The sequence below is a fragment of the Equus przewalskii genome, chromosome 7 (assembly GCF_037783145.1).
Source record: "Equus przewalskii isolate Varuska chromosome 7, EquPr2, whole genome shotgun sequence".
NCBI lineage: Eukaryota > Metazoa > Chordata > Mammalia > Perissodactyla > Equidae > Equus > Equus przewalskii.
This window is the reverse complement of record NC_091837.1, coordinates 48,362,416-48,376,834: the sequence shown is the minus strand read 5'-3', so window position 1 is coordinate 48,376,834 and position 14,419 is coordinate 48,362,416. Positions and strand designations below refer to the sequence as shown.

Here is a 14,419-nt window from a genome sequence, read left to right as displayed (position 1 = left end):
TCCAGGGAGGTCAGGAGCGTTGGGCTGGGTTGGCAGGGCTGGTTTCTTTTGGAGGCTCTAGGGGAGAATTTATTTCCTTGACTTTTCCAGCTTCTACAGGCTGCCTACATTCCTTGGCTCATGGCCTCTTCCTCCATCTTCAAAGCCAGCAGCATAACACCTTCAAATCGCTCATCTCTCACGGACCTGCTTCCATCGTCACATCTCCTCCTCTGACTCTGACTCCCCCGCCCTCTCTTTCCCTTATAAGGACTCTCGTGATTAGGTAGGACTCACCTAAATAATCTGAAATAATCTCAAGCTTTTTAATTTAGTCACATCTGCAAAGTTCCTTTCACCATGTAGGGTAATATACTCACAGGTTCTAGAGGTTAGGATGTGTTCGTCCTTGTGTAGGGGGAAATCATTCTCCCTACCCCACAGGGACAAACTCAAACCCAGGTCTGACTCCAAAGCCCTTATTCCCTGCATGATAGTCCTTGTCTCCTTTTCCAAAACACACCCCTAGAAATGAGATCTCTTGACTTCCCCAGAATGGAATATTTCCCCTTTCCAATACTGTTTGATTCTTTCATGCAAATATTTCATGGCCTGAACTATTGGGATAATTGTCTCAGTGCCCCCTTTCATCAAGAATGTGGTACATATATGTTCTGATGATTGAAAGTGCTGGGGAAGAAGCCGGAGCTAACACACAAAGTTTTGCAACTAAGATAAAAAAACGTTTGAAGTCTTTAAAAGGGGATAGACTTGTTCTTGGCCTTCATTATGGCAAATACACATACATTTCTATCAATATTTATCCAGTGCTGCTTGGACTTAGTTTTTCACTAATGATCCAGAATGTCTCTTCTCACTGCATCTCCCTAAAGTTCAGAAATTGCATCTCTCATGTTTGGGTTGTTTTCTACGACTCTGGCTGAATGACATCTGTGACCTTTTTTCTGAAGTTGAAGGTTTAAAACAAGGGGACAGGTTGAAGACTAAACCTGCCTTCTGATACTGTTGCACCTTCTCAGCCCAACTCCCTGATCTTCACTGAGAAGAAGCCAGAGCTCATTTGAATCAATGCAGAAGGAGAACTTTTTCCCACTGCCAAAACGGGAGTTATAATATTTATAAGAACATTAAATACATTTTTCATGACTATCAGTAATACGTTCTTGGACTTTCCCAATGCAGACCTTGAAGGAGTGGATTTAGTTGAGACTACTTTAGACAATATTAAAAGTAACCTGAGTTTAATTGAATACATGTGTAACATAATACTCAACAGCAGCCATTTACCAAGGATGATTAGAAACAAATAGTGAGTTCACTGAGGTGGTCTCACCGATACTGTATTATAGTCTATTAAGTTTCTGCTTTTCATACTTACTTTGTTTCTTTCAAGACACCAAACATGGGAGAGATGAGTTTTTGTGCTTAGGCCATAGTTGGCCCTCAGCCAATGTTAGGTGGTAATAATGTGTAGGAGAGTGAGGGGTTAACAAGCACTTTAATTTTCATGTAGATTTACCTGAATCTGGAGTAGAGTTGACTGTTGGAAAGGATCAGACAGCGAGGACCGTGTATGCCGCGGCGGAGCCCTGGCCACAAGAGTGGGGAGAACTACCCCGTGGATGATGTGGAGGACTCCCTGGGGACTGCGAATGCTGCCCTGGGCAGGTCTGTATAAGCAAGTTGAGCTTCTGATTCTGTTTATTCAGCCTTGCTGTCAGTGCAGGAGCAGACTCTACCCATCTCTCACGCCATAATTAATGTGCTCCCTCTTCCAGACGATGTTTTTTGATCCCACCAAACCAAAATCTTCTCTTCCACCTCTGGATTCTCAGAGCACGTTATCTGGTTGACTTGCACTCATCTGCTTGTGCTGCCATAACAAAGGACCACAGACTGGGTGACTCAGACAATAGGACTTTATTTTCTCACAGTTCTGGAGGCTAGATATTTAGCATCAAGGTGTCAGAAGGGCTGTTTCTTCTGAAGCTTGTCTCCTTGGGTTGTAGATGGTCATCTTTTCCCTGTGTCCTCACACAGTCTTCCTTCTGTACTTGTCTCTGTCCAAATTGCCTCTTTTTATAAGGACACTTGGATTAGGGCCCTCCCTAATGACCTCATTTTAACTTCATTACTTCTTTAAAGACTCTGTCTCCAAATACGGTCACATTCTGAGGTACCAGGGGTTGGGGCCTCCACATATGAATTTGGGGGGACACCGTTCAGCCCACAACACTCTCAGGGCACTTGTCTCTTCAGCCTTGTCGTATCGTTGCTTATTTACCTGTTGTTTCTCCTGTACTCCTTGGCAAGCAAAGAAAGGAGAAGGGAGGGAGGGGGAGAGGGAGGAAGACAGAGGTTAGATTAAACAGGTGTGACACACACCGTTTAGAGGTTAAACAATCATGCAACTGAAGAAAAATAAAACCAAGGTGTTATAGAATAGGAGACTGTGGAATTGTAAATAACTGAGGAAAAGTTTTCAAACTCACCGGAGCTTCTCAACTGGAAAAAAAAAAAATGTCTGTGAGAGCACATGGACATTCTCTTAGAGAATGTCACTAGCAGATCTAAAGGGAGTAGGTTTCGTGTGATTCTGGGTGGTGCGTTCGTGTCAGAATGGAAGTGGTCTCTTTTGCCTGAAGCAGTCCCCCAAGAAGGCGTTGAGTCCTGAGAAGGCTGTGAGACTGGTCCCCGCGCTCTCCAGCACCCCTCGTGCTTCCTGCCTTTGTTCTGCGCTCTCTGGAGGCCCTGAGCAAAGCAGGACGTTTTGTTGCTTCATCCAACTGTGCAGTCCTGTGATGTGGGCCTCTCCAAGTCACCCTGCTCAGCCGGGCAGTGTTTCAAGGGATCAGGAAACCGTTTTCCATCCCAGGAGCCAGCCTCCAAGTTAGAAAGTTCTGTGGTTTGGTTTGGATTTCGCTCATCCCTACAGAGGACTTGGTCTGCCAATCTCTACATACATGTCAGCATAAATAGCAACAGATGTACCTTCAACATGTAAAATCTCCATAAAATATAACAAACTCTGTTTTTCCATTTGGGATGAGTCATTAACCATATGTTTGTGATCCTCTTTCATTTGCAGATCTGAGGCACACATTTCACCTTGCAGGAGACCAAGAGCTATTTCTTTTTAGGAGGTTCCTTCCTGTCTCTAGAATTGATTCAGCAACGCCTTGGTCTCTTTCTGTGGGGTATCTTGAAGCAGCCCGTGGAAAATGCATGGAATTTTCTTTATGTGAGCTGCGTGGCGTGCCTCGGCTCTGCCCTTGGAACTGTTCTTGGCCAGAATATTTGAAAACCCGCTCTGCTGCTCGGCGTACTGCTCATGTGACTGTCAGTGGCTGGGCGCTTGCAATGGAATATGCTGATTTCAGGAGAGTTTGCTTGGTTTCTCATACTTCAGAGAGAGAAATGTGGTGCCTGGCAAGGCTGCAGGCAGGGAAGACAGGAGGTGAGTAATTAGTGGATGTCATAGTGCAGAGAGAGTAGGAGGGTCTTTGTTTGTTTTTGTCTTGTGTGAAAGAGTTGTTTGAAAGTCCTTTTTGTGCGTAGGTCTCTGAAAGTAAGCTGTCCTTTTAGGAGGAATTTTGCCTCCTATCAAAGTTAGTGTTTTCTGAGAATTTACATTTTTCTCTTCCAAAAGACAGATTAAACTTTTTATTGTGAAAGATTTTGAAAATACACAGAATAAGGAATATATGAACCCTCATATGCTCATCACGCAGATTCAATAATTATTAACATTTTGCCACAGTTGCCTTATTTATTCTATTTTCTCTTTCCTTTTTCTTTCTTTGTTTGTTCCTTTAAAGTATGTAAGAAAACTGTGACATCATGTCAGATGATTTCTGACCCTTATGCATAAGGAATTTCAACCTTATGCATCTCCAAATAAAGACATTTTCTTACAAATATAATGTTATTTTCACAACTAATGAAATTAACAATAATACCTTAATATCATCTAATGCCAAGTCTGTATTCGAATTTCCTGGATTATCTCAAATACATCATTTTACAGCTGGTTTGTTCAAATCCAGATCTAATCAATGTCCACATGATGCATTTGGGTGTTTTGTCTCCTAAGTTTACTCTTTTATTCTCAAATAGTCCCCTTGTGCTTGGGGGGGGATTTCCCCAAAAGCAGACATTATGATAAGGACTTCGGTGCAGGTATTTTGAGGGGAGGTGATGGGAGGAAGCAAGAATGAGAGAATAGGAAAAGCAAGATGGGAAAGGTCAAGAGAAGATGCAGTGGTGAGCAGGTTCTCGCTGGCCTAGGGGTTAATTCTGCAGGGGATGCTTGAGGGAACTGCGTAGCATGCATCGCAGAGTTGCCTTCCCAGAGGTCTCCCCAGACTCTCATGCCTCATTGGTTACTTCTGGACTGCCTTGCTCACAGGCTGAATGGGCTCCTGTGATACCAGAAGAAGGCCTGAGACCGAGACGCAAAGAGCTCCAGTGACCCTGGTGGACACTGCCAGCATGGGCAGGAATGGCCCACTGTGGCTGCTGGGAACTCACCTGGGGTGTTCTTATTTTTGATGCCATTGACTTGTCCTGCAAAATGTCCCACATTCTAGACTTGACCCATTGTTTTCTTGTTGATGTCTTAACTGGTCCCCGCTGCCCGCTATTTCCTGTGCACTGGAAGTTAGATCTAAAGGCTCATTGGAGTCTGTTTCCATTTTTTTTCAGCAAGAGTTCTTCATAGTTGGTGTTCTTTCTATAGATTTGATGGAGAAGTTCCCGGGTAGTTTACATCAAGGAGAGTGAGCTCTTACTTCGCCTTGGCTGCCCCATACAGCAGCAGGGACCTTGGAGACTTCAGGTCCAGCTTCTTATGTTATGAGAAAGGAAATGATGACTAGAGAGATCATTGACTATCTCTCCTGCCACATGTTCCTTTCACACGTATTTCACATATTTAGTAACCTCCGGCAATCTCTTCCCTGCCCCAGACATGCCACTGAAGCTTCCTCCTCTATTCCACCTACATCAGTGGCCTCCCTGTTGTGTAAATCCTATGGGCTCCTCTCAGTTCCCATTCTATAGGCTATCTCTGCAGCATTTAATATTAATAACCACACTATCCTCTCAAAATACTTGCTTTGCTCATCTTCTCTGATCTCATTCTCCAATCTTTCTGATCAGTCCCCATCAATCACATCCATTTGCCTCTAAAATGTAAGCATTTCCCAAGATTTGAGAAATACCTATCAGATATGCTACAATATAAAGGAAAATTCCATGTCAAATTCAAAAAGGATTCCAGGAGTCAATATGTAATTCCTGTACTTGTGAGAATGGCTGAAAATTAAGGGAAGTGGGTAGAGACAATTCTGTCAGTTCCTGATAATGTTTCTCAACTTGGAAAGATGGGAACAGAGACGGGAGTGGGCTACGGAAAAGATGGGACCACATTACCAAGAGTCCATTCTCTCCCTATGGATCAACAGAGGGTACCAATCTGATGGAACCTCAGTGTTCACTGGCTCCACGTGGTTTTTTTCAAGCTTGAGAGAATGATCTAGAAGCAAGATTAATAAAGATGAAAAATTTGAGAGAATCTTCTAGGAAACAACATTACAACCATAGATCAGCAGCAACAAACGTTAGTCATTGAGTTGAGAAAATATCTGACCAACCAAACAACATGCTTAGGTGCTAGGTCTCAGGATAACCAAGTTCCCACTCACACTATAGTTGGTAAACAAACAGAAACCTCAGGGCCCCCTCTTACCTCCAAGTGCTGGCCCCATTGAAGGAGTTTCTATTTATGTCTATCAAAATTCAATACACAAAGTTGTCCATGTATCTTAGCTCCTTCTCTACTTCCTCAGGAAAATGAAGTGACACTTTAATCTACAACATCCAGCCCCCCATCTTATATCTTATGGAATGAGGATTTAGGAGATTCAGCCTCTCTCTGTTGATGGTAACTTCAGAGCTCCAAGGACGAATCTCCACTCAAAGGCAAGAACACAGAATAAAAACAGACGCTTTCGACCTAGAAAAATTATACAATGAAAAGGGAGAAAATGAACCTAATATGCAAAAAAAATATGAGAGATAAAAAAACGTAATTTGAAGTAAATTTTACAGCAGAAGACACACACAAAAAGTATACAACTCCATCATGCTCCTAAGAAAAGGAAAGGAAAAGTGAACTTATCAAACAAGAAATGGGAGAAGATAACAAAATGAAAAGGGACCTGGACAGGTAAGTAAAAAACCAAGGAGAAAAATAATGTTATTATAGAACTAAAACTATAGTAAAAGTATCACAACAGAATTGATGCTAGAAAAATTGAATGAGTAGAGAATCATCTTGAGAAAATCACTCAGAATGAAGAGAGAAGGACAAAGGAAAGAAAATAATTAGAGCAAAGATGATAGCTGTGGAAATCCAATAATGAAGACTCAACAGATAGTTTGTGGGCCCGAAGAAGTCAACAATGATAAACAAAAACACAAAAAGAGGCATATGCAGTTTGCAAAGGCTCACTATAGCAGGTAAAATGGATAAAATTTTTTCTCTTTTTCATTTGAGCAAAGGTACAAAACTTTAAGGACAAAAAGAAAAACAATCCTTCAAATCAGTATAGTACTGCTGCAGACTGCAGTCACATCATCTGGGTTCAAACTGCGTGCTCAAATGTTGGACAGACAGTATACAGTTTAGAAGATTATCCCACGGTGGTGTGTGAAAATCCACGCCAAAGTACTTAGTCTGTTGCCTGCCGTATAATGTACTCGGCAAATGCCATCTGTTATTCCAAACGTTTAGCTAGAGGAAACATGTAACCAACAATAGAAATCATCAAGTCCAGAATTCACATTAGCAGTACTAGAGAATCTTAAGGAGGAAAATTTGTAGCCAAGTATTCCATAAATAGTCAAGCTATTATTTTTGTAAAGGTAAAAGATATGCATACTCGAAAGAGCAAGAATTTGGGACGTAGATCACCAATGAACAATTCATGGAAAAGGTCAGTTGCAGTAGTATCCCAACAACAGAAAAGATGAACCAAAGAGAATAGGGAAGTTGTGGTATTAAAGAACTCTTAGCGAATATGGATCAAGTAATTCTTTTCTTCTTAAACCCTGGGAGATTCTGAGGAAAACAAGGACCTTCTCAGAAAAGAATGTACATACATATACAATAGAAGTGTACATAATATTTCAGGTTATTTAGAAATCTATAGGAATTAATCCATGGGCTCCTTTGGAATCCTGATAGATGATAGATCCTGTTGTAAATATGAATCTAAGTTTAAGTAAGTGTGATCACTGTGATTACAAAACAAAAATTAAATGCTAAATTTTAAGTATTAAATCTCTAGATATACAGATACATATAGATATAGAGAGATATTTATCTATATGTATGATATAAATTAATAATTTGAATATAATGGATATGGATAAGAACTTCACAGCAAACAGAACACACACACACCTGCACATATACATACACACATCAGGAAGTGAAGGAAGTCAGTGGCAAGAAGAAAAATGCACGTGTGTAAATTTCTGCATTTTTCCCATTTTTTTCAGGGAATAGATGAAAAAATATGGCAATTTTGATAGATTTGAGCAAGTATATCAAGACATAAAAGTAACAAAAAATACAAAGTACACAAAAACACAAAATATACACATTCTAAATAGTAAGAACACATTAAATAAATACAAAGTATTATAGATTAATCAAACATGGCAAAATTCAAATAATTGGTGTATCTAGGCAGTGAATGTATGGTTGTTCATTGTACTATTCTCTCAACTTTTCTACACATTTAAATTTTTCTCAGTAAAGCCATGAATGAAGAGAGAAATAAACAAAATATATAGTAAAAGCTAAAGAAGTAAAGAAAGCATAAAACAAATCACAAAAGCTACTGTAGACCTGCTCTTATGCAACTTAAAAACAAATCTCAAAGGATTAAGCCAAGAAACTTAACTATCTCTCCAACAAAATTTAAACCCTCTTTAAAAACAGAACAAAAAAATCCAAGTACTCAATAACAATATTATTCATAATATGTCATCTAATCAAAAAGTACAAGATATGAGATGGAGGAGGAAATTGTAATCCATAATGAGGAGAAAAATATCAATCATAGGAACAAATCTACAAATGACAGAGTTGATGGAAATGTCAGGAAAGGATTTTAAATCAAAATTAAAAACGTGTTTGAGGACTTAAAAAAAAGCATTATGGGGTCGGCCTGGTGGTGTAGTGGTTAAGTTCAGTGCCCTCCACTTTAGCAGCCCAGGTTCGCAGTTTCAGATCCCAGGAACAGACCTACACCACTTGTCAGCCATGCTGTGCTGGTAACCCATATGTAAAGTTGAGGAAGATTGGCATAGATGTTAGCCCAGGGCTAATCATCCTCAGCAAAAAAAAAAAAAAAAAAAGCATTGCATAATGAAGAAAGAAATGGAACAAATGGGGAAAAAACAAATAAAAATTCTAGAGATTAAAAATACAACATGTGAAAGGAAAATTTCAGTAAATGGAAATTATCGACACAACATAATAACAGATCAGTGAACTTAAAACATAGCAATGGAAACTATGCAAAATGAAATATAGAGAAAAAAGACTGACAAATGTGAATAAAGCCTCAGTGACCTGTGGGACTCTATCAAGTGGCATAATACACAAGAAATTGGAGTCCCAGAAGAAGGGGAATGAGAAAAGAACAGAAAATATATTTGAAGAAATAATGGCTGAGAAAAATTTCAAATCTAATAAAAAGTATAACTTCAAACAACCAAGAGATTCAAGGAAACCTAAGCAGTATAATACTTTTTTAAAACATAAAGACACATCATAAACAAATTTCTGAAAACTCAGTGATATAAAGAAAAGTTTCAGCATATCCAGTAAAAGAAAAAAAAGATACCTACATAGACAGGGACATACATAAGAAAACCAGGGCCGGCCCCGATGGCCTAGTTCTTAATGTTTGGCACACTCCACTTCGGCAGCCTGGGTTCAGTTCCCGGGCATGGAACCACACCACTCATCTGTCAGTGGCCATGCTGTGGCAGCAGCTCATGTAAAAAAAGAGGAAGATTGGCAATGATGTTAGCTCAGCGTGAATCTTCCTTAGCAAAAAAGCAAAACAAAACATAGACTTTGCATCAAAAAGAATCCATTAGAAGACAGTGAAATGGCATATTTAAAGGACTAAAGAAAAATTTTATAAACCCAGAATTCTTTATCTAGCAAAACTATTCTTTGAAAATGAAGGTGAAATAAAGATATTTTCAGATAAACATAAGCTGAGAGAATTATTAAGGAGAGCTACACTACAAGAAATGTTAAAGGAAGATCGTTAGGTGGAGATAAAAGACCCCAGATGGAAACTTGGATCTACATAAGGGAATAAAGAACTGAAGAGGTTACATTAGTGGGAAATAGGAAATATTTTTTCTTGTTTTTTACTTTCTTCTAAAGATGATTGACTTTTCAGATAAAAAATAATACCAATGAAATTCTTTATTTAATATTTCATATTTTTTAAAAATTATTTTTGATCATTGCACTTAGTTTTTTATCACTGTTACAAAATTATATAATTCTATTTTGAAGAGAATTTATTGTTCACTGTTTTTTTTTTTGCTATAATGTAGAATTAAAACAGTGAACATGTTTTAAACCTGAATGAAATAAATAAAGGTGACTCATATACAGTTAAAAAAAGTTCTGTTTATCTACACAATTAGATATTTTGTACCACTGGAATAGTATTTTCAAACATTATTTAATAAAATAAAGAGTAGTTCTGGTACAGTGTGAAATAAATTCAAAATTATAATAATTATATTATACATCATACTTATTACACATTTTATAATTACATATTTTTACTGTATTATATTTTATATAATGTTTAATACATGTTTAAATATAAAAACACAGGCACATATACATATATTTTGTGTACATTAATTTCTATATTTTGTTATTCAATTTGTATTTTAAAATACATCTGTATCTACACATAAATATTTATGTTTGTATATAGAAATTTAAAGGAGTTGTAGCAGATTGAGCGTAAAAATCGCCTCAGTTTTTCATCCTTCCCTTTGCAATGTATCTTTGGAGCTTGTACCACCAGGAAGTGGAGTTTGTTTTCCTACTCTGGTACATGCTTTGACCAGCAGAATTCAGCAGAATTGACAGTGTGCCAGTTACAAGCCTAGGCCCCCAGAGTCCTTGAACATTTCTCCTTTGCCTCTTGGAATGTTACTTCTGCCAGGAGAACACTAAACCTAGGTTCACCTACTGGGGGATGAGAGACCATGTGGAACAGAGACAAGTCATCCAAGCTGAAGCCATCCTCGATCATCCAGACTCCCTGCTGATCCCAGCTGCCCCTTTAGCTAACAACAGCTGCAAAAATGAGCCCGTCTGAGACAAGCCAGGCCCAGCCCAGATCAGAAGTACTACCCTGCTGACCTATGAACCCACAATCCACAAGCATTAATAAATGATTACTTTTTTTAGTAAAAAAAAAAAGAACTGTAAGATTTATAACATACAGAGAAATAAATTGTATGAAAACAATAACACAAGGATGGGAAGATGAAAATGAAAGCACACCTGCAGTATAATATTATTTAAGGATAGAGTATGATACCTTAAAGATGTATACTGTAAAACCTAGAACAAACACTAAAAAAATAAAACAGTGACATACAGCTAGCAAGTCAATGGTGGAGATAAAATGAATCCTAAAATAATCAATTCAAAGAGGGCAGGGAAAGCAGGAAAAGAAAGGAACAATGACACATTGGCCAAATGGAAAACAAACAGCATACTGATGACTTCATTAAATGTAAATTGGCTAAACACTCCAATTAAAAGGCAGTAATCCTCATTTAAAGAAAGAAGAACATCCCCATAGAGATCTTAAGTATTTGCTGGTATTCTTATGTTCAGTAGAGTTTTGTAGGTTCTTTGGTTTTGTTTGGTTTTGTTTTTACTATTATGAAAGCTAATTTCTGGTATTTTTTCTATTTAATTATTACTGATGTAGGAAAAAATGCTACTGATTCTTATAAATTGATCTCAAATCAAGCAACCTGTACTTGTAAAGTCTATGGATTATTTTTTTTCTATATAGAAGATCCTATCATGTAAAAATAATATCTGCTTTGTCTTTTTTTTTCCAGATCTAACTCCTCTGATTTTTTTTCTTTTATTTCTTTTGAACATCGGTGAGGACCTAAGGTGGAAATATGTGTCTATTTTGGGCTGGAGTAGTTAAGAAACAGGTACACTTTATTCACCTTTTTTCCCCATCTGCTGGCAAATGTTTCTAAAGCATGGGAGGGGAGAGCCAGGATAAAAACACAGAAGAAGGTTTGACCCCTAAATTATGAAGTAGAATGTAGTCCCTTGAACCCTGATTGGACTTTTTGTGTTAAGCCATTGTATTCAGAAGTTATCTGTTTCAGCAGCTAGTGTTCCCATAACTAATACAAAGAAACTTGAAAAATAGAGATTCACATCTTATCTTAGGCAAGAGATCTCAGGACTTTGAGATATAAATCTTCATTACATCAATCTATAATTTAAACACTCTCCCAATCCCCTTCCCTAATTTGGTATCTATGAGAACATGACAAATATTCTAAGTTTTATATTTAAGAGTAAATATTTGAGAACAAATATAAGAAAAACTAAAGAATAAACAAGGTTATTGAAGAATTTGTCCTATAAGACATTACAATGTAGATTAATGCTATATATATATATTTAAATGTGATGCTGGTGAAAGAATAGAGACTAATTAATGTAACAGAACATATAGTGCTGATATACAGATTCAGTATATGCTAAGGGGGATTTTAATTCAGTAAGGGAAAGGACAGAGTAAGCTGAGTACTTACTTTATATCTTACTACAAAATAAATTTCAGGTGGGTTGAAGATTTAATTTCATTCATTCAACAAGTGTTTTGTTGGACACTTACAAGATGCCAAGCCTGTTCTAGCTCCTAGAGATAAAACAGTTAACAAAAAAGACAAAAATTCCCACCCTCGTGGAGCTTACATCCTAATGGAGGTTGGAGGGGACAATAAGACAATTAAGTAAGTGAGATATGTAGTAGGTTACACAGTGACAAGCGCTATGGAGGAAAACAGAGCAGAGAGTTAGTGTTTCCCCAGTTGCTGGGCGTGGGGTACAATTTCAATGGAAATGGTGACTTTTAAGTAAAGTCTGAAGAAGGTGAGGGAGGAACGTTGTACTGCCATGTAAATAATGAAATAGTAAACTAATAGAAGAAAACCTAGTGGCTATTTCTATCCCTTAGAATGGGGAAAATTTTTCAAAACATGATACTGAAGCTGGAAATCATAAAGAAAAAAATGGGCAAAATGTATAACAAAAATTTAATCAAACTTTAAATTTGACAAATGATAACCTGAGGGAAAATAGCAACATGTTCTCACACTAAGGGGTTATATCTAGGGTGACCATATAATCTATTGTCCAAACCAGGGTACTTTGGGAGTGAAATTGAGTGCTATTTATACCTAGACTGGAAAAACAGGCAGAAAGCAGAAGAGTCGCAAACTAAACTGAGTCCTTATAAATAAAACAGAAATCTCAAGGGAGAAGTCCACATAAATGAGTAAACAAACGTATGACATTATGTTAGACCTCACTAACAATGAGGAAAACAATGAGGAAAACAATGAAAACAATGAGACATCATACTTTTTGCTCATTTATGTTAAAGATGAAAATACTGATAATGCCTTTGATGAGGCTATGCTGGTGGGATTTCAAAATGATGTATATTTAGTTTGGACACAAGCAAAATACATCAAATTTAAAATATCCATATTCTTTACCCCTACATTTTCAATTACAAGAATAAATTGTAATAAAATAATCAGACAAATGGACAAAACTTAGTATCAGGATGATTAAAGTGGGGCTTTTTACATCGCAAAACAACTGGAAACATGCCAACTGTTCATAACAGGGGTTCCTTTAAACAAATTGTGATATATTCCTACAATAAAATACTATATAGCCATATTAAATTAAGGATATCTGTTTTAAAAACAAAACCAAAAATGTCCACATGATAGAAATTTAATTCTCTTGCCCATTAAGTCCAAAATGAACTCTCAGGAGTGTCTTTCATCTCTGCTTGAAAAAGAGCCAGTTCTAGCTGCAGCATATCTTTTTCTTATAAAATCTGGTTAAAATCAGATTATGATAGCCACCACATACTCATACTGACTCTTTCCAACAATTTCCCTGAGTTAACAGTCTTGGTATGGACATGGTTAGCCTTCCAAGTTATTGCAGGCAACAGTCTTACCAAATGTTTTGCCAATGCGTAATGGAGTACTACTGAGGCTTCTAGACTGCTAGTTTTCTTGCTGTCTGCCATTTCACCACTAAGTCAGATGACATACACTTTAGGTTTTGGTTATGGAAGCACTCCACTTCAAAGTACCAATTTCTTTAAAAGTTAAGGTAATGCTAGCTGCTCCTGTAAGCAACACCAAAAATTGCAATGGATTGAGCATGATAAAAATTTATTCCTACTCACATGAAGCTGGCGCAAACATTTCAGAATGGCAGGCAGCTGTCCTCCAAGAAGTATTTCAAGGATCCATATCCTTTTAAACTTGGGGTTCCTTCCTCTCCTAGGCTTCATGGCCCTCAGCAGGAAGACATAAAGGGGAGAGAAGGTGTACCCACTTCTTACTCATCTCATCTCCAAAGTAACGTGCATAGCTTCTGTTCACAATCTATGGGCTAAAATTCAGTCACAAAGTTGAGGAAGGCTGGGAAAGGAATCTGGCTGAGTACCCAGCAAAAGGAGGAAATGGATTTGGTGACCAACATATTAGTCAGGGTAGGCTTACTAATGCTGCAGTAACACCAAACATCTCAGTGGCTTGACCAACAAAAATGTGTTTCCTGCCCACATAAAGTCTGGATGACATTACAGGCAGCTGTCCTCCATGTGATGATTGAGCAGTCCAAACCACTCTCATCTTGTGGCGCTATCATCTCAACGCAAGGCCTCTTCCATGATTACTAAGACGGTACAGCGGGAAACTGGAGATTCACATGTGGTCTTTTTGCTCCTTCAGCCAAGAAGGAGCATTGGTCGCTTCTGCTCACAATTAGTCACATGGCCATGCCCAACTGCAAGGGGGTGAGAAGTGGGGTCTTCCATATATCCAGGAGAGAGAACCAGGTATTGATGAATACTAGTAACATCTATCATAATTACATAGCCAATCCCTCTCACAGCCACATTAACATGATGATTATGGGTATCAATTTTCATGGATGGCCTTGAAATATTTGTTACGTGAAAATCTGTAGCGTGTGAAATAACATACCACTTTTAAAAGG

At 37.9% G+C, this 14,419-nt stretch overlaps 1 long non-coding RNA gene across 1 annotated transcript in view; it reads right to left on the bottom strand.

Moving 5' to 3' along the window:
* LOC139084516 (uncharacterized) overlaps positions 1–13,713 on the bottom strand; it is a 41,938-nt gene extending 28,225 nt beyond the window's left edge. Inside the window, exon 1 of the long non-coding RNA XR_011541954.1 lies at positions 13,602–13,713. This is a non-coding gene — a long non-coding RNA (uncharacterized lncRNA). The remainder of the gene's footprint in view (positions 1–13,601) is intronic.
* Between the last annotated feature and the right edge of the window lie 706 nt (positions 13,714–14,419).